Source organism: Condylura cristata, unplaced genomic scaffold (assembly GCF_000260355.1).
Source record: "Condylura cristata isolate star-nosed mole 26May11 unplaced genomic scaffold, ConCri1.0 scaffold00008, whole genome shotgun sequence".
In the NCBI taxonomy this organism is placed as follows: domain Eukaryota; kingdom Metazoa; phylum Chordata; class Mammalia; order Eulipotyphla; family Talpidae; genus Condylura; species Condylura cristata.
The window spans coordinates 21,512,692-21,534,647 of record NW_004567109.1 but is presented as its reverse complement, the minus strand read 5'-3'; the positions used below and the strand labels follow the sequence as shown (position 1 = coordinate 21,534,647).

General features: G+C 44.1%; 2 protein-coding genes across 6 annotated transcripts in view; one reads left to right on the top strand and one right to left on the bottom strand.

The window, feature by feature from the left end:
* The window catches only part of NFYC (nuclear transcription factor Y, gamma), a 57,367-nt gene extending 47,543 nt beyond the window's left edge, over positions 1-9,824 (bottom strand). Inside the window, exon 1 of one of the 3 annotated variants that reach the window (XM_004678852.1) lies at positions 9,534-9,824. The gene's annotated coding sequence lies outside the window, so the exon portion shown is untranslated. Of the gene's footprint in view, positions 1-9,000; positions 9,025-9,494 lie in introns of those variants that run through there. The other 2 variants (XM_012722635.1, XM_012722636.1) reach the window with 2 other exon arrangements.
* An 11,792-nt stretch (positions 9,825-21,616) lies between these two features.
* The window catches only part of RIMS3 (regulating synaptic membrane exocytosis 3), a 38,075-nt gene continuing 37,735 nt past the window's right edge, over positions 21,617-21,956 (top strand). For all 3 annotated transcript variants that reach the window (XM_004678851.2, XM_012722411.1, XM_012722412.1), the window contains exon 1: positions 21,617-21,904. The gene's annotated coding sequence lies outside the window, so the exon portion shown is untranslated. The remainder of the gene's footprint in view (positions 21,905-21,956) is intronic.

The following is a 21,956-nucleotide window of genomic DNA, read 5'->3' as shown; positions in this document are numbered from 1 at the left end:
AGTATGTAACAAAAGAGCACCCTAAAAGTTGATACAAATTCTATTATTAGGAACGTTTAACCAGTAGCAAATTACCTTTAAAATTTATAAGGACTTGAATTAACTAGCAATTACATAATTAAAAAGCACATGTTAAAATAAGTGTATACAAAGTTCACAATGACATCTAAGTAAGAGTACATTTAATGCTAACAGGATCCATCATTATAAGGCACTTTCTGAAGCTACACAGACTTACAGGTCACAAATTCTAAATCACTACCAGCCTAGAAAGCAGAAAAGAGGGAGCAGAGGTCAGTTCTATGCCTTACCTTAAGCCCAACACTGGGTGTTGAGTCAGCTGCAAGGAAGCAAAGATGCTATCGATAATTTGAGGGATGGAAACAAAGGAACACGGACAACATATTCACATCATGACTATTAGTGACACTGTGGCAAAACAACAAAACACTTGGGAGGTGGACAGAGTTAATTTCAAATTCTGACTCATCAACTAATGAATGTTATGACAATGGACTAACCCTGAGCTTCTTCACCTGCAATACACAGATATCACCATCTATAAATGGATCACAGAGCCACTATAAGGAATAAGGAACTGACATATGTAAAATATAATGTACTATTGCCTGAAAGGAGCAACAGAAAGCACTAGAGGTCATCCAATTCAAATGCTTTGTTTTATATAGCGGCTAAGGTTCAGAAAGACCTACTCCTTAAGGCACTAATGCTGCTCTAGTAGAGGGAATGTCGCTCTTCTGCCTCCTTTATACTCTGACCCTGCTACCCAGCAAAAAGCAATTCCTGAGCCATACACTCCAGTGTGAGAGGACTACCAGTTCCTACTAAAAGTATTTTCTGTTTTTATGCTGAATATGGATGCATTTTACCACCAATCCTGGCCAAGATCTGGCTACTATTCCAAAACCCTAACATTTGACTTAGCTTTTTATGTACCAGCTTAAACCCTTGATACTATGTGAAGATCTTTGACATAATTTTTATTAGTTCTTGGCAGGTTGCAAGAAAAACACTTCAACCCTATTTTACGTTAGTAGAATTCAAGCCACTAGTGGGAAGAGCACTATTTCCACCTGGCACCCCAACCCAGTCACTTCCTATAGCTTTCCTTCAGTCTGTCACCATTGTGGACTGAGTGTCATGAGATCTCTAGGATCCCAACTCCCATTCTTCCCTTGCCCTAGATCTCAGTAGCCCTCTGCACCAGTCAACTGCATCCTCTCGTACTAAAAACCCCCAGATCACTGTGAGACAAAACCAGTGTTTCTGGTTACATGGCTCAAGCATTAACGCTTTTAAGAAGGAAAGGTGGGAACTGATGTTCTTGAACAGAACACTGATTTTTTAATCAAAGCTACTACCTCTAGCTCTAAGGCCTTTGCAAAGTTATTTATTTCTGAGCTTACTTTTTCATATGTAAAGGGGGGGGGAGATAACACCCACTCACAGCAGTATTAGGGCTTAAATGAGAACATGAAATCACTCAGAAGTAATACCTGACATGTGACAGATGTTCAATGAATATCTAAACATACACTTGACTGCAGCACTCCCTGCATATTGTACTTTATACTGCTATTACCAAGGAAAGGCTTCTTGAAGGCAAGAACTGTTATTTCCACATACATCCCAGTACGCAATACAGAGATAGAAATCAAATCAAACCTTAGTCACAGTGTCAGTGAAATAACAAGAAGCAGCAGAAGCTGAACAAAGCTGGAGAACACATGTCCATTTAAGGGACAGTTACCACTCGTTCCAACTGCCAGGGCCATGTAGAAATGCTGGTCTGCTGCAGTTTAGAGTTTCAAACTCATAAAAGCAGCAAATACCAGACCCTGGATACAGAAAACCTGATAACAGAACTGCTTATTATCTGGCATCCTAAAGTTGTCTGAAGGACTACAGTTACGTTAGAAGTTGGCCTCAACTACCACAATCCCTGCAAAGGACAGGGTCTTGCTTAGTGCCCCAGATTATCTGATTTTAGAGGTTACACAGTACCATGCAAAGGAAGAGCAATTAAAAAAAAAAAAGCACAACTGGGTGCTTAGATCTGGGCTTTTTATTGATGATGTCCTTAAGGAATCCCTTTAGACCTCAGACTTTAGTAAACGTCGGGCGTAGGGGAAGTGTTCCAGGCAATAAGCTGGGATGGCTGTAATTGGTAGTTTTGTACGGATGTTATAGGTGGGGAGGTTGGGGTTTTGTTTATTTTTAAAGAAAATCTTAAATCTAACCACTCAGAAGCAAATACTATCTGTATTTTGGGTTATATATTTTAGATCTTTTTTCTTATATAACTGATATACAAGACTGAGTTAGTCCCTGTGATAAGAAGTACTATACAAACTGTTCTGTAATCCATTTCTCTTAAATAATAAGAACAATTTTCAATAAAAAATAATATTTTAAACTGAGATGGAAAAATGCACAAAATGATGTAAAAATTAAACTATTATATTATTTTTAAAATAATATTTTAAAGTAGCTGGATTGTATTCTATTAAATGGATGTACCACAATTTTTAACCAGTTTTATACCAGAGATTCATTTCAAAGTACTCAATTTTAAAATACTGTAAACAGCAGAAAACATCCAATATGCCCGTGTTTTTTATATATATATGTGTGTGTGTGTATATATATACACACACACATATATATACACACACACATACACATATAAAATAGTTTACTTTTACATTATTTTGTGCATTTTTCCATCTCATTTGCAATCCCCTTGGGCTTCCCATCACCAAATCATCCATGTGCCATCACCACAGTCCAGTGCATTTCCCTCCCCCCAACTGTTTTTGATCCCATTCCCCACTCAACCCCCACAAAATGTCTCTGGTATATAGCTGTTCATCATTATCATTATTTTCTCACCTGTTCCGTTACAATCCTGCTATGAGAGAAACCATCCGGTATTTTCCCTTTTTTTCTGCCAATATGCCCATTTCTTATACCACTAAACTCGTTATTTCTTCCAAAACAATTGTAGTGACTTCAGAAATATTATTTTGTCAGGTTTTTAAATAAAACAACTGAAGGCGGGAGTGTTTTATTGCTAAATCTTTCCATTTCAATTTTTGTGGTTTTTTTTTAATAATATGTAGATCAAAGAAAACTGCCAAATGATAACTCAGTTACTCATATCCTTCACCTGAACAACTATTAGCTAACTATTTCCCTAATCAAATCCACTGTCAAGGTTAAAAGAAAACTGTCAACATATTTGAAAAGCATCCCCAAAAAAGTCCCAGAAACATCTGAGCAATACATTTACTAGAATAAAGAACACTATGCTGATGCTCAATAAAATTAATGGATAAAATAAACTAATAAATGAAACCATAAGCAGACCATAAATTTTCCATTTTTAAAACAAATTAGATCCTCTAAAGCATAAATTAAGGCCAATGGATGGAAATCTATTCTAGAGGGAACTATTTCAGCTCTCGGCTGTCTAAAGATGGCACAAACTGCTTCAGAAGCTATGGATGGGGTTGTTAGCACAGGCTGTTAGAACACTTGACAGGAATATGCAAAGGCAAGATGAAAAAGAGCAGCCATGTGAGAAGCAATGGGGGAAAAACCAACTCTTTGCAACTAGAGAGATTTAGATTCCAATCCCTAGCTACCTCCTTTTAGTTCAATGACCTCAGTCTAGTTACTTAAGTGCACTGAGGTCAATTTCTTAAACAGTAGAACATTCTGCAAGGTTGTAAGGATTAAGGAAGGATATTCCATTCATTCAAACAAATAGTATGTGTAGGCCCCAACAAAACAGTCCCAGTACTCAGGGAGATTAAAGTCTATTTTAACAAAGAGATAAGTTGATAGGCAATACAATGTTGTGTATTAAGCATTAGAATATTACAGTTCCAGGGCACCAAACCAACAGTTTCTTTTTTTTGGGGGGGGGGGAGAAATTTAAAATACTAAGGAAAACAAGAACTTAAAAGATAAAGTACACTGCATGTACAAAGGCCTCAAGCTGACAGGAATATTACATTCCTGAGAGAGTTATAGTCTGGTATGACAGTGCTCCTTTGAGCAGGAGGCTGTAAGCTAGAAAAGTAAACAGGGCTGGACAATGCTAATGCACTGGAACTTTATTCTGAGGACAACAGTGAACATTGTTTTAAGCATAGAGTCGACATCATCAGAATTACCTACTGAAAAGATCATTTTTGGTTCAGTATAGTAAATAAGCTAAAGAAGAGCACAGTGGGGGAGGCTGGCTGCACTTTAGACAATAACAGGGAAAACAGGGCACCGTAGTGATCTAGTTACTGGAAAATGTAATAGTGGAGGTGCTGAAAAGCAGACAAAGTGCAAAATATTAAGAACATAAAAAAATCATTAAGACCAGTGATTATTAATGCATATGGAATAACAACACTGTGCCTGATAAACAGCTGTGCTCCAAAAATGGTTGCCACTACTATGATTGTGGTCGCTGTTTGCCATGATGTTGGCATCACATTCATCCCCAAGAGTCTATGCTACTCTGGACACATGGAAGTGCCCAGAAAAGTTCTTTCTCGTTATTGGCCAACCTATACACAATTATTGCGTATATGCAATTATTCATTTAACTTGAACCTATTCCTAAAAATATTCAAATCCAAAGGTTAGACTAGTCACTAAACTCTCAGGCTCTCTCTAAACTGCACCTGAATGCTTTCCATTAGAAAACCCTCAGCATAAAAGAATAAACACGGGAATTGGACATAATATGCCAGTAGTCTGCAAATAAGAACTTAATCCAAAATGAAAACTACAACTCCCATGCTGAAAATACAGGTGCTGCCTACTGCTATCAGGCAGATCACTGCTAAAATAGGGAGAAGTGTGGAAAGGGTGAGCAAATTTTGCAACTTGGCAAAAAAAAATCTGCAGGCCGAGACAATATTGCCTTCTTGCTTCCTTCAAACAAAATGTTGTCCAGATAACTATAAACCAAACCAACAGCTCCACTTCACTCACAATTTCTATAACTAGAAAAACTTTTAATGGCTATAATGCAAACATCTTTCTATACAGAAGAAAAAATCTAGTTTTCTGATTTCAATAATCATTGCCATCTGGCAAATATGAAAGTTTCATCTCATCAGAATCATTGCCACTGGGCATGTTGGGGATTAACACAGTTAAACAAGAGACAAACTAACTCTGAAACAAAAAGGCTAGTGACTTCACACTAGTCCACTGTAAATCAGCTCCTAAACCACAACAGCACAATTAAACTAGGTTCTTTCAACTTACGTGGTTATACCCCATGGAGAAATCATATTGTATATATCAGATAGTTATAAAAGATCTCCTCAGCCCTCCCTGGTGGCGCAGCGGGTTGGAGCACAGCACTGAGAATCTGGAGCCGCTTCCGCATGAGTTCGATTCCCGCCTGCCCCGGAGGTGACCACATGGCGTGGCAGACCTCTCCTGACCCGCCCCGCTGCTCCCCTCAGCAGTGTGCTTCGTCGATCTGCCTGTTCTGTTCCCCACTCTGTCTCTGGTGAAGGCTTTCGCCGCCCCTGAGCCTCTGGCCTGTACCCCAGTTCTGTATGCACAAATAAATAAATCTTTAAAAAAAAAAAAAAAGATCTCCTCATCAGGGAAGCTCTAACTGGCTACTGGGATAAATTTTAAGCTTTCTAAAAAGAATGTGATAATGTTCGCATCTATTAAGGTCCAATAAGTGACAGATACCTACCATATGCTACTGTGTGTGTTTGTTCGTTTTTTCCATATCATTCTATGAGCTAGGTTATTATTACCACTACTTTACATAGGAAGAAACTAAGGCTCAGAGAGTTTAAGAATCTGACCCAGGCCCTCCCTGGTGGCCCAACGGGTAAGGACCCAGCACTGCAAGCTGGCTGCAGCCACTTCAGTGAGAGTTCAATCCCTGGTCCTAGCCCTGGCGGTGATCTACATGGTGCAGCAGACCTCTCCTGACCTGCCCACTGCTCCCCTCAAGCAGTGTATTTCGTCAATCTGCCTGTTCTGCTCCCCACTCTGGCTATAGTGAATCCTCTCACCCACCCTGCACCTCTGGCCTGTACCCCAGTTCTGCGTGCATAAAAAATAAATCTTAAAAAAAAAAAAAGAATCTGACCCCAGCTCACACAGAGGGTAAATGTACTGCAGAGAAAGAATTCTTTCCCAGGTTTGACTCCAAAGTCAGCAGCTACATTGCCCCTTGCCAAAGGCACTTTTAAGTATTTTAAATCTATTTCCTCCTACAATTAATCTACTTAAATTAGGTTAGTTGCTTTGAGTCTCTGTGGGAAAACATTAAAATGACCTTGTAGCCTTCCTAACTAGTCACAGTGCGCGCATGAGAAACAATAAACAAAATGAAAAGAGACACTATAAGACATCAGATAACTCACAACCAGTTTGCTTTCAACACAAGAAATAGCATGGAAAAGAACAACTTGCTGGCTAAGGAATGTTCTTAAGTTGTATGCCGTAGGCTGGAATGAACCTTAAGAAGGTCACCTGTGGCCCTCCCTGGTGGCGCAGCGGGTTAAAGCACAGCACTGAGAATCTAAAGCCGCTTCCGCATGAGTTCGATTCCCGCCTGCCCCGGAGGTGACCACATGGCGTGGCAGACCTCTCCTGACCCGCCCGCTGCTCCCCTCAGCAGTGTACTTCGTCGATCTGCCTGTTCTGCTCCCCACTCTGTCTCTGGTGAATCCTCTCACCCTCCGCATCTCTGGCCTGTACCCCAGTTCTGTATGAATAAATAAATAAATCTTTAAAAAAAAAAAAAGGTCATCTGTGACCCCAATAATGTCCTTTGCCATTTTCACTCCTGTGCATGCAGCAAACTTGTCAAAACACAGAAGGTGGCTTAATGTTACCTCTGCCACAAGCCAATGCTCCCACAGTAAAGGCAACATTATCCAGCAGAATGACCAATGGTCTAAAAATCCAGCGATCTAGGCTAGATTTGGCTATGCCTTGGTACAGCTAAGTGACCTTTTCAAGGTCATCACACTATTTAGGCCATCTTACAAAGGACATGTTTGGCAAAACGGAAGTTACTACTTCCTGAGTAAAAGGCAAGGATTTTTCCATTCTCCAAATACTCTATGTCAAGAAAAGTGTTTAAGAGTAAGGGTACCACAAAAGTATGTAAGAATTAAAAATTACAGATCTATGTTTGAGTTTGGGCTTTGCCATTTACTGTCTATGTAAAACTTGACTCCTGTTTCCCTAAAGCAACTAAGACTTCCAATTTACTAGTATACCCTTAAAAACTCAATTATTTAAGTTTCCATGTTACATTGGTATTGCCAAGTACTTTTGTCATCTGGAAATTTTTTTTTTTTTGTCACATCCAGTTTGCATATTCGAGATAAGCATACCTTAGAATCATTATTCCTTTGGATAGGCCTCAGTGTTAGGTGATGTTTGAGAAGGTTCACTTAACAAGCTCTTTACACAATGTACTTGGTAATTCCTCACTGCTTGTCATTAATCACTTCCATATACAGAAAGACTATTATTCCATATACAGAAAGACTAGGTTTTAAAGAATGCAGATTCTTACACTTTCTGTGCATATTTTCCCTTATTTGTCTACCTGAGTTCAGAAAAACCGCAGAATAAATCTTTCCCTCCATGATAGGCAACCACTCCATGTGACTTAAATGCCTAAGTAAAGAACTCATATTCTATATGGTTACTATTCTGTGTTCTGAATCTTTGAAGCAGAACAAGTTTCTATTCATTGTATTTTCTCACCCATATATCAAAGACAGCCATATATAAAAGACTGTATATACTTTCAAATATATAACTGGGAACTACGGCTAGTCAGGTTCGTGCAATTAGCGTGACATAGCATATAAAAACTTTAGGCTCTGGCATCAGGCAATAGGTTTGAATGACACTGAATAAACTACTTAATCTCGCCTCAATTTTCTCTTCTGCAACAGGGAGATGAGAATGTCTACCTAACAGGAATGTGGTGTTAAATGTGCCCCCCAAATATCAACTCCTTTCCTCTTCTCTCTAGAAAATTTACTTTCACATAAAATGACCAAGTTTGAAAATAAGTTTCCTAAAATTAGAACAGAAGCCAGAAGCATCCCCTTAAAGCTAGAAAGGCATTAGGCCTAACTTCCATAATCCCCAAACCTTGAGGAAGCAAATGTAAACACAACCCAAGTCATTTTGATTCAATGAAAAAGGTACCCCCAACAAGCTAACTCTCCTAGAACAAAAGCTTTTGAAATATATGAACCACAAAGTGCTGACAGGTTGTTACTTAAGGGAAAATGCAAGAAGCTATGCAGTAAGTTTACTTTCATTCCCGGATGCTTAATTAAAAAAAAAAAATTAAGTGCACAGGAGGTTCAATGCATTTTCTGGGCACATAAAAAAGGAAATAAATGAGCCAAGACTAAGGGTGTCTGTCAAGCTCTCTTCCACTAAAGAGGAACATAACAATACTCATATAACAAGTAGTTTACCAAGTATCTGATATTTGTAGAAAGTGTAAACTTCGGGAACTCAGCCCTGATACTGAGCAGGAAATTTCTCATATAGAACATCTCAAAATTAGCTGCATGATCCAATAAGTTACAGTTGCTTTTATTTATTTCCCATGTGAATGTTCCCCCAAATGCTGTGCATTTTCTCACTCCTATACATGTCTCCCTTCATAATGCTGTGCCTTCTAGGACGGGCATTCAGTTATTTGGACTGGTCACACATATCCAGAGAGAGTTCTCTCTTGGCCTGAGTCTATATACCTCCTCCTAATGCCCTAGGGCTAATGCCCTTTCTTCTACCCCATGCCCTCAGACCTGGACTCCAAGGACTTCACAGCCACTTCCACGCTGCATCACCTCCAAGCCTAGCACCTCTGATCTCGCTGATCGTCTCAGCCTGTAACCCTTGGGGGCTTGCAAGCCCCCCTATCCTGAGGCAAGCAAGTTCCAAGAAGAGTACCTCTGGAAGTAGGAGCGCGCCTACTCGGAGCCATGCACAGGCTACCCCCAAAAGAAGTGCCAAACCACCCTCCCTCACTAAGGCCTCCACGATGGCACCCCACCCCGGCCCCCCACGCCTGCGCCGTAAGGGGTCAACACCCAGCAGCCCCAGCCCCAACGCGCGCATCCCCGCAACCTCGGATTCCTTTATCACCCCCCAGGCCGGAGCCAGCGCGACCAATAAGGTGCCAGGTCCGCGGCCTCCCCGCCACCGACCAATCACGAGCGAGCCCCCCCGCCGTCGCCTTCCGCCAATGGGAGAAAGCCCGCAGGCCGGCCCGACAAGGCGCACGGACCCCACGAGCGCAGCGGCGATAACAGCGGCGGGCCCGGCGAGAACACAACATGGCGGCAGGCAGACCGAACTACAGCAGCGGCCGCGAGAGGGAAGTGAGGTCTCCGCCGAAGGCGGGAAGTGCTGCCCCACCCCCCGGTGCCGCCGCCGCCGCTCACCTCACTCTCCCTCCCAAAGGCGCTCCCACACTCACACACCTCTGCTCAGGAGTCCAGGGAAGAGCTGGAGTCGCTCCTGCTAAGTCGAGCAATGCAGGGCCCTGGACACTGCGGAGGGGAGGGGGAAGTGTGCGTCACGGAGAACGGAGCGCGCGCGAAGCGGGGGTACAAACAAGATGGCGGCCACGCCGTTTGCACCGTCTCCCCCCTCTTCCCCTCCCCCCTCCCTTGGCTCCCTGACTCTCAGTGTCTTGTAATGCGCAGAAGCTGAGTCGTTTCAAGTCTCGCGAGAATTGAGAAGGCTCCGAGAGACTGAAGTGGAATAAGATCCCTGAGCTTTCTGGCCCCGCCCTCTTTCAGGGGGATCGGGAGGCGCTCCCTGGTCACCTCCGTAGGGCGTTGTCTTTGTGGTTCTGTGTTGTGGTCTGCACACTTGATTTTTAAGGGATAAGTAGTGTCCAGTTTTTTATCTGGGTGGTTGGGGGGGAGGGGAGAGAGTTGGGGGACAAAGGACAACGTGGGGATGTCAGATCAAATGCACCGTTAAAGAAGATAGCTTTCAGTCCTGTGAAAGGGGAGTTAACTAAAGTGATAGGGGTCAGAATAGAGAGCGTCACTTCCCAAGGCGATCCACTTGTAATCGTAGGTCGACAGAGACAGTAGTTCTCATTTGAATGCAGGGTTTAAAACTTTATCAGAGACAATTACAAGCCACAATAATTCAGCATTGTCTTTTCCATACGTTCATCTTCATCACAGCTTAGGCTGAAGGCATTAGTACTGTTTCTGTTTTACAGGTATTAAAACCGAAGCTCAAAAGAAAGTAACTTTATCAAGGCTCTACTGTTAGTAACTTCTAGATAAGTTCATCAAATGTATTAATGTAATTTTCATGATATGGTGCATTAAGCAGAAAACAGAAATGAGGCTGCTGCTGGTGGTTATCTTGAATTCTTACAAGAAACCTTGGAGCCTTTCTGAGACTTGTTTCAGGGGACTCCAGCAATATAATCAACATATTATTTCCTCCCTTTGAGCTTACGATCTTGGTATAATGGTAGTTGAGAATAGTGAAATAAACTTTTATTTTAAATTCTGGGAACACTTTTCAAATCCAACCTTAATAAATCTCATTTCAGACACTCAATAAATATTTAATAAATGAACACTAACTAGCTATACCACACCTCACTTCATTGACTCTCAATATATTCATCTGTAAAATGATCTATACCTACCTCCTGGGACAGTTGAGGAGATTGCATGAAATCGTATTAGGGAGAGTGTTTTGTAAATTGAAAAAGTGTTAGAAGAAAGAAATAATGATGGGCCCCCTCAAGGTGCAGGTGTTAAAGACAGGCTTTGAAGCAATCACCAGCCACTGTAACAAGTGTTTGATTCCAGGCAGGGGAGCTGACCCACATGGCACAGCAGAACTCTCCCATCATCTGCTGCTCCCCTCAGCAGGGTATTTCAGTAGATCCACCTGTTCTGCTCCCCACTCTGTCTCTAGTGTAATCCTCTTACCCTCTGCCACACACCTCACACCTACACCCCAGTTCTTGTATGCATAAATAAATCTTTTTTTAAAAAAGTAATAACATTTTCAGACATGAGAAATGGCAAAAATATTTAAAACAGGAAAACCCCAAATAAATACTACATTGAGGTAGTAAAGAGAGAGCTAGTGGGGCAAAGGTAGATAAGTTTACAAATATTTATTGAACAATTATTGTGAATACTGTGTTTGCAATAGATGTAAAAATGTGTAGGATGCAACACAAATTAACATTACTCGTTATTGTAATTCTTGTCCACATAGGTGCTGCAGCAGGTTCATTTCCAAGAGCCTGACAACTACATTGCCCTTAGAATTAAATGAATACAAATCACATAGTTGAGGAAATCATTTTGTAAATAGTAGGCGCCAGAGACTCATAGGGGAGAGCAGCTGTCAGGGACAGAAGCAATTTACCAATCAGGACAAAATATTTCTCTATTTTAATAGTGCATATTGTAACTGATAACAGTCATACTGGTGCACAGAGGCTGATAGTAGTAGCCCTGCCTAAAAACCATTATCAGTATTCTCTGCCCTCCCTTTTTTTAAGCCCTTCCTAGTCGGCCTGTCCCTAAGAGATTATTTCTCATCTTAATGTCATCAAGCTTGTCCTTGCTTTGATCAGTGAAATGGCATGAACCACTTTTGAGCAGAAATATGTGGGCCCTTTCATGATTCTGCCATTTTATTTTTTCCTCCACTGTGAGAACAGCATGTCCCAAGTTGAGCTGCTTCCTGTTTTGGTGTCAGAAGGAAGATGTAAAGAGCCACAACTGGTAAACATTGCACATCATGTAAAGTGAGTAAGAAATGCACGTTTTCCCCACGGTCCAAAAGTTGATGTTTCCATTTGTTATGATTTGTTGAGTTATTTTGGGGGTCTGGGAATAATTATATGAAAAATAAAATTGAGCATTCCCAGACTCCAAATTCCTCTACCAAATCATAACAAATAGGAACATCCTACTTTAAGAAGGGTGAAAACGTGTAAATTTTTCTGTAAGCCACTCACATTGCTTTAGTTGTTTATTACTACAGCATAACCAATCCAGCTTTGAAATTAAATTAAAGTTCTTTTGCCAAGAACTTGTCTAAAGTATGACCAAAAAACAAACTAAACTATGATCCAAAGCATACGGGAGATATCTCAAGAGGCAGATGTAATTGTAACTTAATAAATGGAAACCTAATCAATCTTACCAACTAATCACCTTTTTCCTGCTAGGAAAAAGAGTCTGTGGACCAAAGGATTTAACCAACCATAATAGCCCCAAGCAAGGCAAACACTAGCATTGCCTACTAACTTCTGTCTCAGTCAAGCCAACCTGAGCTATAGGATTTACTAGTCTGTATTATCACTATAAGTGGGTGAGAATATTCCAGGCTCTCTCAGGTAAGAAATGCTTCATGCTTTTCTGGTGTGATTCTATGATTGCATGATAGTGACCTAGCACCTGGAGGACTCCTCCTCCTTGAAAAATACAAGGCCCAGCCCTCACACATACTCTGACCCCTACCCCCTCCCCCTCAGATGGGTAACCCTTTGCTTACTATTAAGATCAGGCTTCTGAGTTTACAAGGTTGAAGACCAGTGCTGGGATAACAGTAAATTCCTTATAGTTTTAGCACTGTCCCTATCTCATTGCAAAAGAAAAACAGTTAAGTATTAAAAAGAGATACAACCCATGTGCTATAGAGTTCAAAAAAGGGAGAGATTTTGTTCACCTAGTATGAAACAGAGGAGTTCAGGAAAGATTATTGACATGGTTTTACAACTGTCACCACCATGGAGCTCCACACTGTGTCGCCTTCCTGTGCTGAAACTGTACCCACAAATAACTCTTCACCTCTCCTCCACTGGCTCCTGGGGACCTCTGTGCTAGCTTCTCTCTCTGAATTTGACTACCTTTGGTACCTCCTCTAAGTGGTATCACAGGGTATTTGGCCTTCTGTGTCTGGTATGTGTTACTTAGCATGTTTTCAAGCTTCATCCATGTTGTAGCATGCACCAAAATTTCATTTCCTTTTATTGCTGAATATAATATTCCATTCTGAATAGCACATTTTGTGAACATTTATCTAGTCATCAATCAATGGCTATTTGGCTTGTTTCTAATTTTTGGTTACTATGAGTAATGCTGCTGTGAACATTGGTGAAGAAATATCTTGTTGAGTTCCTGCTTTCAGTTCTTTGAGGTAGGTACCCAGAAGTGAAGCTGCTAGAGCACAGAGAATTATGTTTAATTTTTTTAAGTAACCACCATACAGTTTTCTACAATAACTCCATTATTTTCCATTCCCAATGACAAATTTTTACAAAGGGAATGACATAGTCAAAACTATGTTTAAAAGACAATATGGCAGAGAAAATAGGATGGAGTAGGACTTCAGAATACCTGTTGGATACTTCCATACTTTGTCTAGGCAAGATGCCATGCGAGCATGAGCACGTCAGTAACAAGACCAGAGGGGAGAGGATACACATGCAGAGGCCGTACCACCAATGTGGGATGGAAGGAGTGGACTGGCTCTTGCAGGGGTGAGGAGCAAGCGAACTAAAGGTGTTTAATATTACTCCCGGGTTTCATGCTTAGGAGGATGGTAATCTCCTAATGAAGACCTCTGAACTCTCCAGAGCATAGAGGAGTCCTGAGTTCAGGTTTGGCCAGGTAGAGAGTGAATTCCAGGGGGACCCTCTGAGCTGCGGGGTGGACACTGGCTGTCATGTTCGGCACCCTGCCCTTTCAGCTGGCAGTGGCACTCTTCTTTCTCTTCAGAATGTGGAATCATTCTTCACCTGCATGCAGTACTGGCTGGGAGGGTGTGTGACCATGACAATGTACTCCAAATGGGGGAGTGTAATTCATGCGTCATCAGCTCAAACCACTGAGCTCTGAAATCTATGCTAAGCTCTGAAATTCACTGTCCTTCACATCCACGCCACAGTTCTCCAAGGCTGCTCCTGGACATCAACTGGGCATAGCTGGGATTTTAGGACAAGCTTTTTCCTGAGATAAATGATGCTCTTCTCATGGATGACTTGGGCTCAAAGATTCCTCAGTGACCTTGCCCAGATTTCCTTAGAACTTAATTCAGTCTAAGACACTTTTACCTCTAACTCTCAGCGCATGTCTCCTTCACTTAGAATAATACCTGCCTGCCTCACTCTCTGAGGTTCTCTTTGTCTCCCCCAGCTCCTTTTCTCTCACAGATGTTTCCGTAATAAATTCCTTGCATTTAATCTGTGGTGTTGTTGAGGACCTGAACTATCCTGAGGGGAGGGCGAATGGGATACTTCCATTCATGTTTCCTCCTACAACCCATGAGCCATAGGAGTAAGCAGGTGACCCAGTATGACAAATCATAATGATACCCATATCCCAGCCCTGTGCTTTTTGAGCATCTATCAGTGATACTTGGGTCCCAGGCCATTAGCTACTTAGCCCACCTCAGCCACAGACATGACTAACCAGCTCTGAGAGAGGCCTCACAGTTTTGTTGCCTGAGTTCTTCCGGCTACAAACACTGACTGCAGACTTCCAGACCCTGACACCCAGATCTCTCAATATGTTATCTGACTCCCTGAGCAACTGCTGAAGGGGCCAGTGAAACCACCTAGACATACACAAGATTTAACTACCAATAGGGCCAACTGAATAATGGACAAGAGACAAGAAGAAGCAGAATAGAACAACCCATTCTTCATCCTCCCTTCTGATGGGCTGGATCTAATTTCTCCGCCCAGTCTGCCCAGAGACATTCCACATGGCAAGTGGACACACACATCAGACAAGCCGTGAATCTTCATGGCTTGTGAAGATACAGTGCGAACATCTCTTGCCTTGCTGCCTCAGCTTTTCATGCTTTCCTTCCCTTTACTCTCACTGCACAAGATTGTGCACCTTGTCTTTCCTTCTTCAGGCCTTGTCTGCTAGGAAATCTTGGTAAGACAGGTCACAAGTTCTGAGCACATGGCCCAAATTAAGGCTTCCTAAATTGTGAACTACAGAAGAAACAGGAAATTTTTTTGGAGCTCTTGAGCCTCAGGGTCCAGGGGTAGCCATCATTCCTTTTTTGCAAGTTTCAAATCATTTTACTTGTTTGCTCTGAGCTTCATTCTAGCCTTTCCTCTCTCTGCTTCAGTGCTGGATCCTGAAAACTACATTTCCCAGACACCCCTTTGCTAGCAGGCGCCTGTCAGATTCAGCCAATGGGAAATACAGGTGGGAAAATATATGAATGGAGACAGGCTAGCAACAGGAGAGGCAAAGGCAGTTTTCTTCTGCATTTGCTGGAGACTGGTAGCATCTGGTGGTCATGGATTCAGAGATGGTCAGCATTTCCAGCAGTGATGGGCCCCACCACTGGCCCCAGCGGGGTCAGCAGTACTGGAGGCGCAGCGATGAGTAGCTGTAGATGCCAGTGGTCTCTGCAGCTCTGCCAACAGCTTCATTTCAAAAACAATGCTCCAGTAGTGTCTGCAGTAAGTGCACTTATGGTTTAATGACACTTTCATTTGACCCAACTACTCATTTCTATTCTGCCTCACTTTACCCGTTTGTTCATTCCAAGCATATTTTCTGTTTGCATATGTATGTTCCTCCCCACCCAGCACACAGGAGAAGCTGATTGCCCTGACTAACTTCCCAGTGGTGCTGTTTGCAGTCCTGTGGTTGTTGGGCTGAGTGAGACCACAAGCTCTCTGCTTGGGCATTGACAAAGAAGCGAGGGCCAAGAAAACACAGACACAGCTTCTTCCTCCCTTTGGATCCTACTCTATTCCCAACTATTAAACGGTGTGATGAAGCACCCACGACTGGCTTCCTGAGATAACTTGACTCCAAGTCGTGACCTTGTGACTGGGAGGGATGGGCTCTGGAGTGACCAGATGAGAAACCTCAATAAGCACAGAGGGGCTGGGAAAGATGTCCCTATTGGCTCAGGGAGTTTAGGAAGGGAGGAGGGACAGAGACTATTAGCCCTGCTTCTTCCTTTTTAGAGGTGCTTAAAGACAAATGAGTCTCAACCTTGCCTGTCTTACCACTAAGTGCTCTATAATAAAAACAAGAAAATTAACTCTCACAGTGCCATTTATCTTGGCTGACACCCAAGCAACAGTTCTTAAGCCCTTCCATCTAAGCTGGTTTGTTTCTGTGGGCTCTTGGTGCTACCCAAGCACGGTGGGACAGGCACGTCTATAGCCACCAGAGGTCTAAGGTTGTGAATGATTCCTGGGGCCTCCAACGGGCAGCAGTGCCAAAACACCTCTTCTCTCAGAGGTTCCTTAGCATGGCCAGTATTTTTGCAAAGTGGTGCACATCATACTCACCTTTGATCCAAGACTGGAAACTTTCTAGATTCAGCTCAGCCGTTAACTTGCTCTGTGATCTTTGGCAAGTCACTTAATCAAGCTCAGTCTCAATATTTCCATCTGTTTAAACAAAAGCAAAAGGGTAACTTTTGTAATTTTTAAAAAATTGTTTTAAGGGTGGGAGAAATAATAGGTATTATCCTCCACCCCTCCTTTGCACTCATCTTCCCTGGATTTCTGTGAGTATCAAATAAGATAATAAGCATGAAAACGCTCTAAAAAGAACAAAGCACTATAAAAATGCAAGAAAGTATTATTATCAACCTAGTTGTTAGCTTAGAGGATGAAGGCAGGGCACAGGCTGAGAGCCAAACAGCTGGAAGGCAGGAAATCTTAACACCAAAGAAAAAACTTTCTTTGTTCAGATTCTTGCTGGAGGGACACTTTCCAGAGCAGACCTGGCACTGGAATCCTCTGAAATGCTGAAGGAGGCTCAAGAAAGTGTTAAAGGGCAGGCGGGCATTTAGCAGCCAAAAGACTTAGAGAAACACCAGTCCTGGCTCCTCAGTTCCTTTGTGATGAACAAAGGCTGCGATGGAAGGGGGAGGAGGGTTGTAACAGCAGGGTTCAGGTTCAAAGCCAGGTGTGCGTTGGATCCTCCCACCCGCTCTTTAACCAGTCACCAAGCTATTCTGGGAGCCAGGATGTTATGGCACTCTGTAACTAACACTGAACTCAGTTGCCAACAACCTAAAAAATATTCTCTCTATTCAGTGTTCAAAGAGAACACTGACCTGGGGAGAAGCTTAGAGACTCTAGTCAAACTGAGGGCCGGAGGGGCAGACTCTTGCCAACATAACAAGTAGAGTCAGGCTCCCTGGGCCACAGGGAACAGAAACCTCTCAGTCCAGCTCAGAGAACGGCGTTTCTTGGAAGAAGTGGGGTGGAAACACAGGCAGGAACCAGGCAGGTCTGGGGCCCTTCCGCTAAGCCCTTCTCCCTTTCTGCACACCCTCCCATCTCAGGCCAGGATACTTCTCTCTTACCAACATGCTTCTGCTTTTGGTCTCTGCTCCCTCTTAGCTCACACCACGTACTGACCAAGGAGCGCTTGATTCTTGACATCTGACAACGTTCTGTGCCATGGTTCAAGGCTCGCTGTAGTTGGCCTGCCTTGAATTGTTGAGCGAGGCCATTAGTTGAGCTCACCAGCCAATATGCCAGATGGTAACCTTTGACATGGTTGGCTCCTCCTGCCCAAGTCTACAAGGTAGAAGGGAGTCTGAAGTTCGGCCCCCGCAGGCTTTGTGGTCCAGGCAGCTTTCCTTCAAAGTGCACGTGGGTCAGGCAGGCACCAGTCCTTCCCCGGGACCACGTGACTGGAGCCCAAGGCTCCAGATTTCCTGCTCAGAATAGCTGGATCCTCTGTCTTCATTTATGCAGCAGACATGTCTTGCTATCTATTAACTATCATTCATGAACATCTTCTTCCTCTTCCTTCTCCTCCCCCTCACCTCCCTACCCCAAGGAGATTATGGTATAGTGAAGATAAAGGCAGGGGAAGAATTAGAATACAAGAGTGCTTTAGAAAACTATGAGCCGTGTGATAGCAGCTATCACTGGCTGGTGCCCAGTGTCCGCCACGGCTGTCCCTTCCATACCTTTCCCATTTAATCCTTTCGGCTCCCTGTGAAGCACTAACGCATGTGAGAACAGACTCAGAGACTGTGTCCCCCGCCCCCCCGTAAAGGGTACAGCAGGCTCTGATACCAAAGCCTGCTCCACTGTGCTTTTACACAGCTGTTAGAGCCTGGGTCACCGGGGAGAGCGGGAGCCTTCCAGGAGGAGATGATGTTGGGGCTGAGCCCGACCAGGCCAATGTGGGGAGGGGACTGGACAGCAAGAGGAGCCCACTAGCACAGGAAAGGCTGCAGTGGGGTGTGAGCAGGGCGCAGGATGGGAAGCACACTTCAGGCCCCTAAGAGTGTGTCTCCCTGCATTTGTGTTCTGCGCCTCATTTGCCTAGCCCTCCAGGGCTTCCTGGCCCCTGAACATGTGGGCACTGACCTGGGCAGCTTGAGAAGAGCCCCCTAGTTGTGCTAAGCAGCAGGGAGTGTGGAACATGCCCCAGTTTGCAATTCTGTATAATTTTGGTGTGTGTGTGTATGTGTTTAGGGTGACGGGGTAGGGTGATTTGACTGATGTCTGTCACATGGGGGTTATGTTCTGTTTTGCTCATCATCGTGTCCTTAGTACTTGACACATAACAATACTGATCAGGGGCCCTCCCTGGTGGCACAATAAGTTAAAGTGCAGCACTGTGAAACTAGCAGCAGCCTGCAGCATGAGTTTGATCCCCTGCCAGGGAGGTGACCCACATGGCACGGCAGACCTCTCCTGACCCGCCCGCTGAGGGTGTATTTCAGTGGATCCACCTGTTCTGCTCCCTTCTCTGTTTCTGATGAATCCTCTCATCACCTTCCCCACCCTCCCCACCTTTTTCTCCCCCCTGCACCTCTGACCTATACTCCAGTGCTTCTATGCAAAAATAAATAACTCTTTTTAAAAAATAGAGTAGGATCAGGAGTTGGACATTAAATCTTGATCCTACTTCTTAGAGATTAGACAAGGCCAATCTCAGTTTTCTCGTCTGTGAAATGGAGATGATAATACAGTAGACCTAAAACAGTTATTGGGAAGACCAAATGAAATATTCCGTTACGTATTTAGTACAATGCGTGGAACGTGGTTAGTTCTAGAAAATTTTTTGTTATTTATTTTAAGAAAAAATTCCTCCCTTAACCTGGGGAAGCTTCACTAGGCTGGACGAGAGTTGCAGTTCCCAGGACGGCCGCTCGAGGGGAGCGGTGAGCAGCCTGCAGGCCGACTCTCGCTGCGCGAAGACACCTGCTGTGGACCCAGATGGCCCGGCTGGGATTTCCGGGGCTTCCCGGCCCCTGAACAGGTGGAAGCTGGCCAGGGCAGCTCCGGCGAGCCTCTGTCACGGGCTGAGCTTGGCTGATTCCTACAGTCCCAGCCTGGTCTGTTCTCAACCTGGGGGAGAGGCAGGCAGCCAGAGGAGGCAACTATGGTGGGCAAGTGGGGATTTATACTCTCCTGTTGGTCACTTGTTTTCAAACATAAGTATGGCCACTTGTCTATAAGTTTTCTATAGTTGATCGATGTTTTCCCTTTGGCTTCTAGGTTTATGCCTAAAAAGTCTTTTCCTTTTCCACACTTACTAAAACGTGTATTCATCTTTTCTTCTGGTACACTATGGTGTTATTTAAATATGTGCTCCACCTGGAATTTATTTCGATGTCGCCTAAGGACATAGCTTCCTTTTATTTCCCCAAATGACTTGACAGTTATTCCACCCATTTTTTGAAAGGCGTATATTCTTCCCCCACCCCCAGTGTGTCGTTATCGTACAATGAATTCCCTTGCGTGGTTAGATCCATTTCTGTATTTCATTTTGTTCCACTCAATGATCTAGTTCTGCTTTAGCACCACACTGCTTTAAATATGCTGGTTTATAATATGTTTTCATATCAGATAAAGCAAATTCCTTTCCATCAATCTTTTTCTAGATTTTTAAATTCCATATGCTTATTCTTCCACATATCCTCAAGCAAGAATCAATTGCAAACCACCCAATCCTTCCCAAAGCCAATATGGTGGCCTGAAGTCCCTGAAATTATATGCAAAGTGTACATTTGCACATTTCTGCAGGGCAAGTCCGAGTTTTCCTGCGATGTGCAAAGGGACCATGATTCCAGAGGGAGTTCTGTTTACATGTCTCGTGATGGGATGAATGAGAGGAACACAGGACAACCCTGACTCCTCCCTCCCTCTCCACATCCTCACAGTTTCTGCTGTCCCCTAGTTCCACCAGCTACTTCCCTTGTTTCCATCCTGACTCCTCTAATCTAATCCTCCTGCTGTTCCAGAGCAACTGTTTTATAATACACAGTCTAGTTCTAGAACTGAGGTAGAGCAGATAATAACAAATGTTTTATTAATCAGTTAATAAAATTATGAGTCCCAGTTCCACTCAGGGTCCCCACATTGTTGAGTCTTCAGTTTACCCATCTCACAAGGCCAGTGAAAAGGGGTATGATAGAATAAGTAGAAGATTACAGCGAGTAGCACCAGAGGGGTCATTTAGCCTCAATAATTTTCATTTTCCTCCAAACCTTTCCACTCTCATTCACATTTTAATCCAAACTCTCAGCTGGGAGATTACATATCTCACCAGCCTCTAGTAAACACATCGGAAGACAAATATCACCAATATTGTCCTTCTGTTAATGAACAAAATTAAAAACACAGGAACCCCAACATGGAATTGACTGACTAACCAGGGTTAAACACAGAAAGATGGAGCAGGCATGACACTAGGCAAGACTTTATAGCATCCCTTGAAGTCTCAGGCTGCCAAGGAACCCAAGAGACCCCATTTGTAAGTTCATTTAGGGAGATGCCAGATCGTAGAACAGAGTTTCTCAACTTTGGCACTATTAATATTTTGCACGTAATAATTCTTTGGTGAGGGGGCTTACCTGTGCGTTGCAGGATATTTTGCAGCATCCCTGGTCTCTTCTCACTAGATATCAGTAGTAACCCCCTGTTATGACAACCAAAGATGTCTCCAGACATTGTCAAATGTTCCGTGGAGGACAAAATTGCCCCATGTTGAAAACTCCTGCTCTAGAAGTGAAGAGGGCAGGGGAAGGAGGTTAACTTGGGTCTCTACTCTTTGCCCTTTGTCTAAAAGGGGCATCAGACACTATTCTTCATTGTAGGGATTTTCGCAAGTCTTTTCTCCTTTCTGTGCTCCAGTGATGTTTATAAATCATTCCCCCTTCTTTCACCACCTGACGTTCTAGGATCTGGTCTAGGGTGAGGCAGGGGTACTGCAATGCCAGTGAAGTCGTGGGAGGTGGCCCCCAAATAAGGAAGGATGTAAAAGAACAGAGGAGGTGGTGGTAGTGGGCTCTAGTTGGAATGGGACTTAAGCATTCTCCAGGGACCTTCCTTTTTCTAGGGACTCCGCCCCTTCTAGGCCTTATTAGTTTAGAAGGCCCCCATCCAGGCAAATCCAGACCTCCCTATTCCCCTAGGCCACGCCCACCACCGGAGGCCCTGCCCCCGTTGACCCCGCCTCTTCCAGTGGCCCCTCCCCCCACAGGGGCCCCGCCCTCGTCAGGGTCCGCCTCCTTCTTCGCCTCCCGCCAGCCGGGGCTTAGGCTTTGCACCCCGCGGCGGCTGAGAACGGTGGCGGCTGCAGAGCCGGCAGTGCAGGCGGGCGGAGCAGAGCTGCCCGGCCCGGTGGCGGGCGATGCCCCCGTGAGCCTCTCTCGCCGCCCCTCCCCGCCCCGCGTCCCTACCTCTTAGGAGTCAGCCACTCGCCAGGGACCGGGCCGCGCCTACCGCCGGGTCCGCGGGGCGGGGTCGCGGGGCAGCACCTGCCCCGCCTTGAGGCGCCGCTTCGGCCCCAGAGACCCCTCCCTGTCTGGACCGCGACCCCACCTCGGGGTAAGTCTGTAGGCCTTGCATGCCTAGGAGTGGGTGTGGGGAGGGGGCTGCG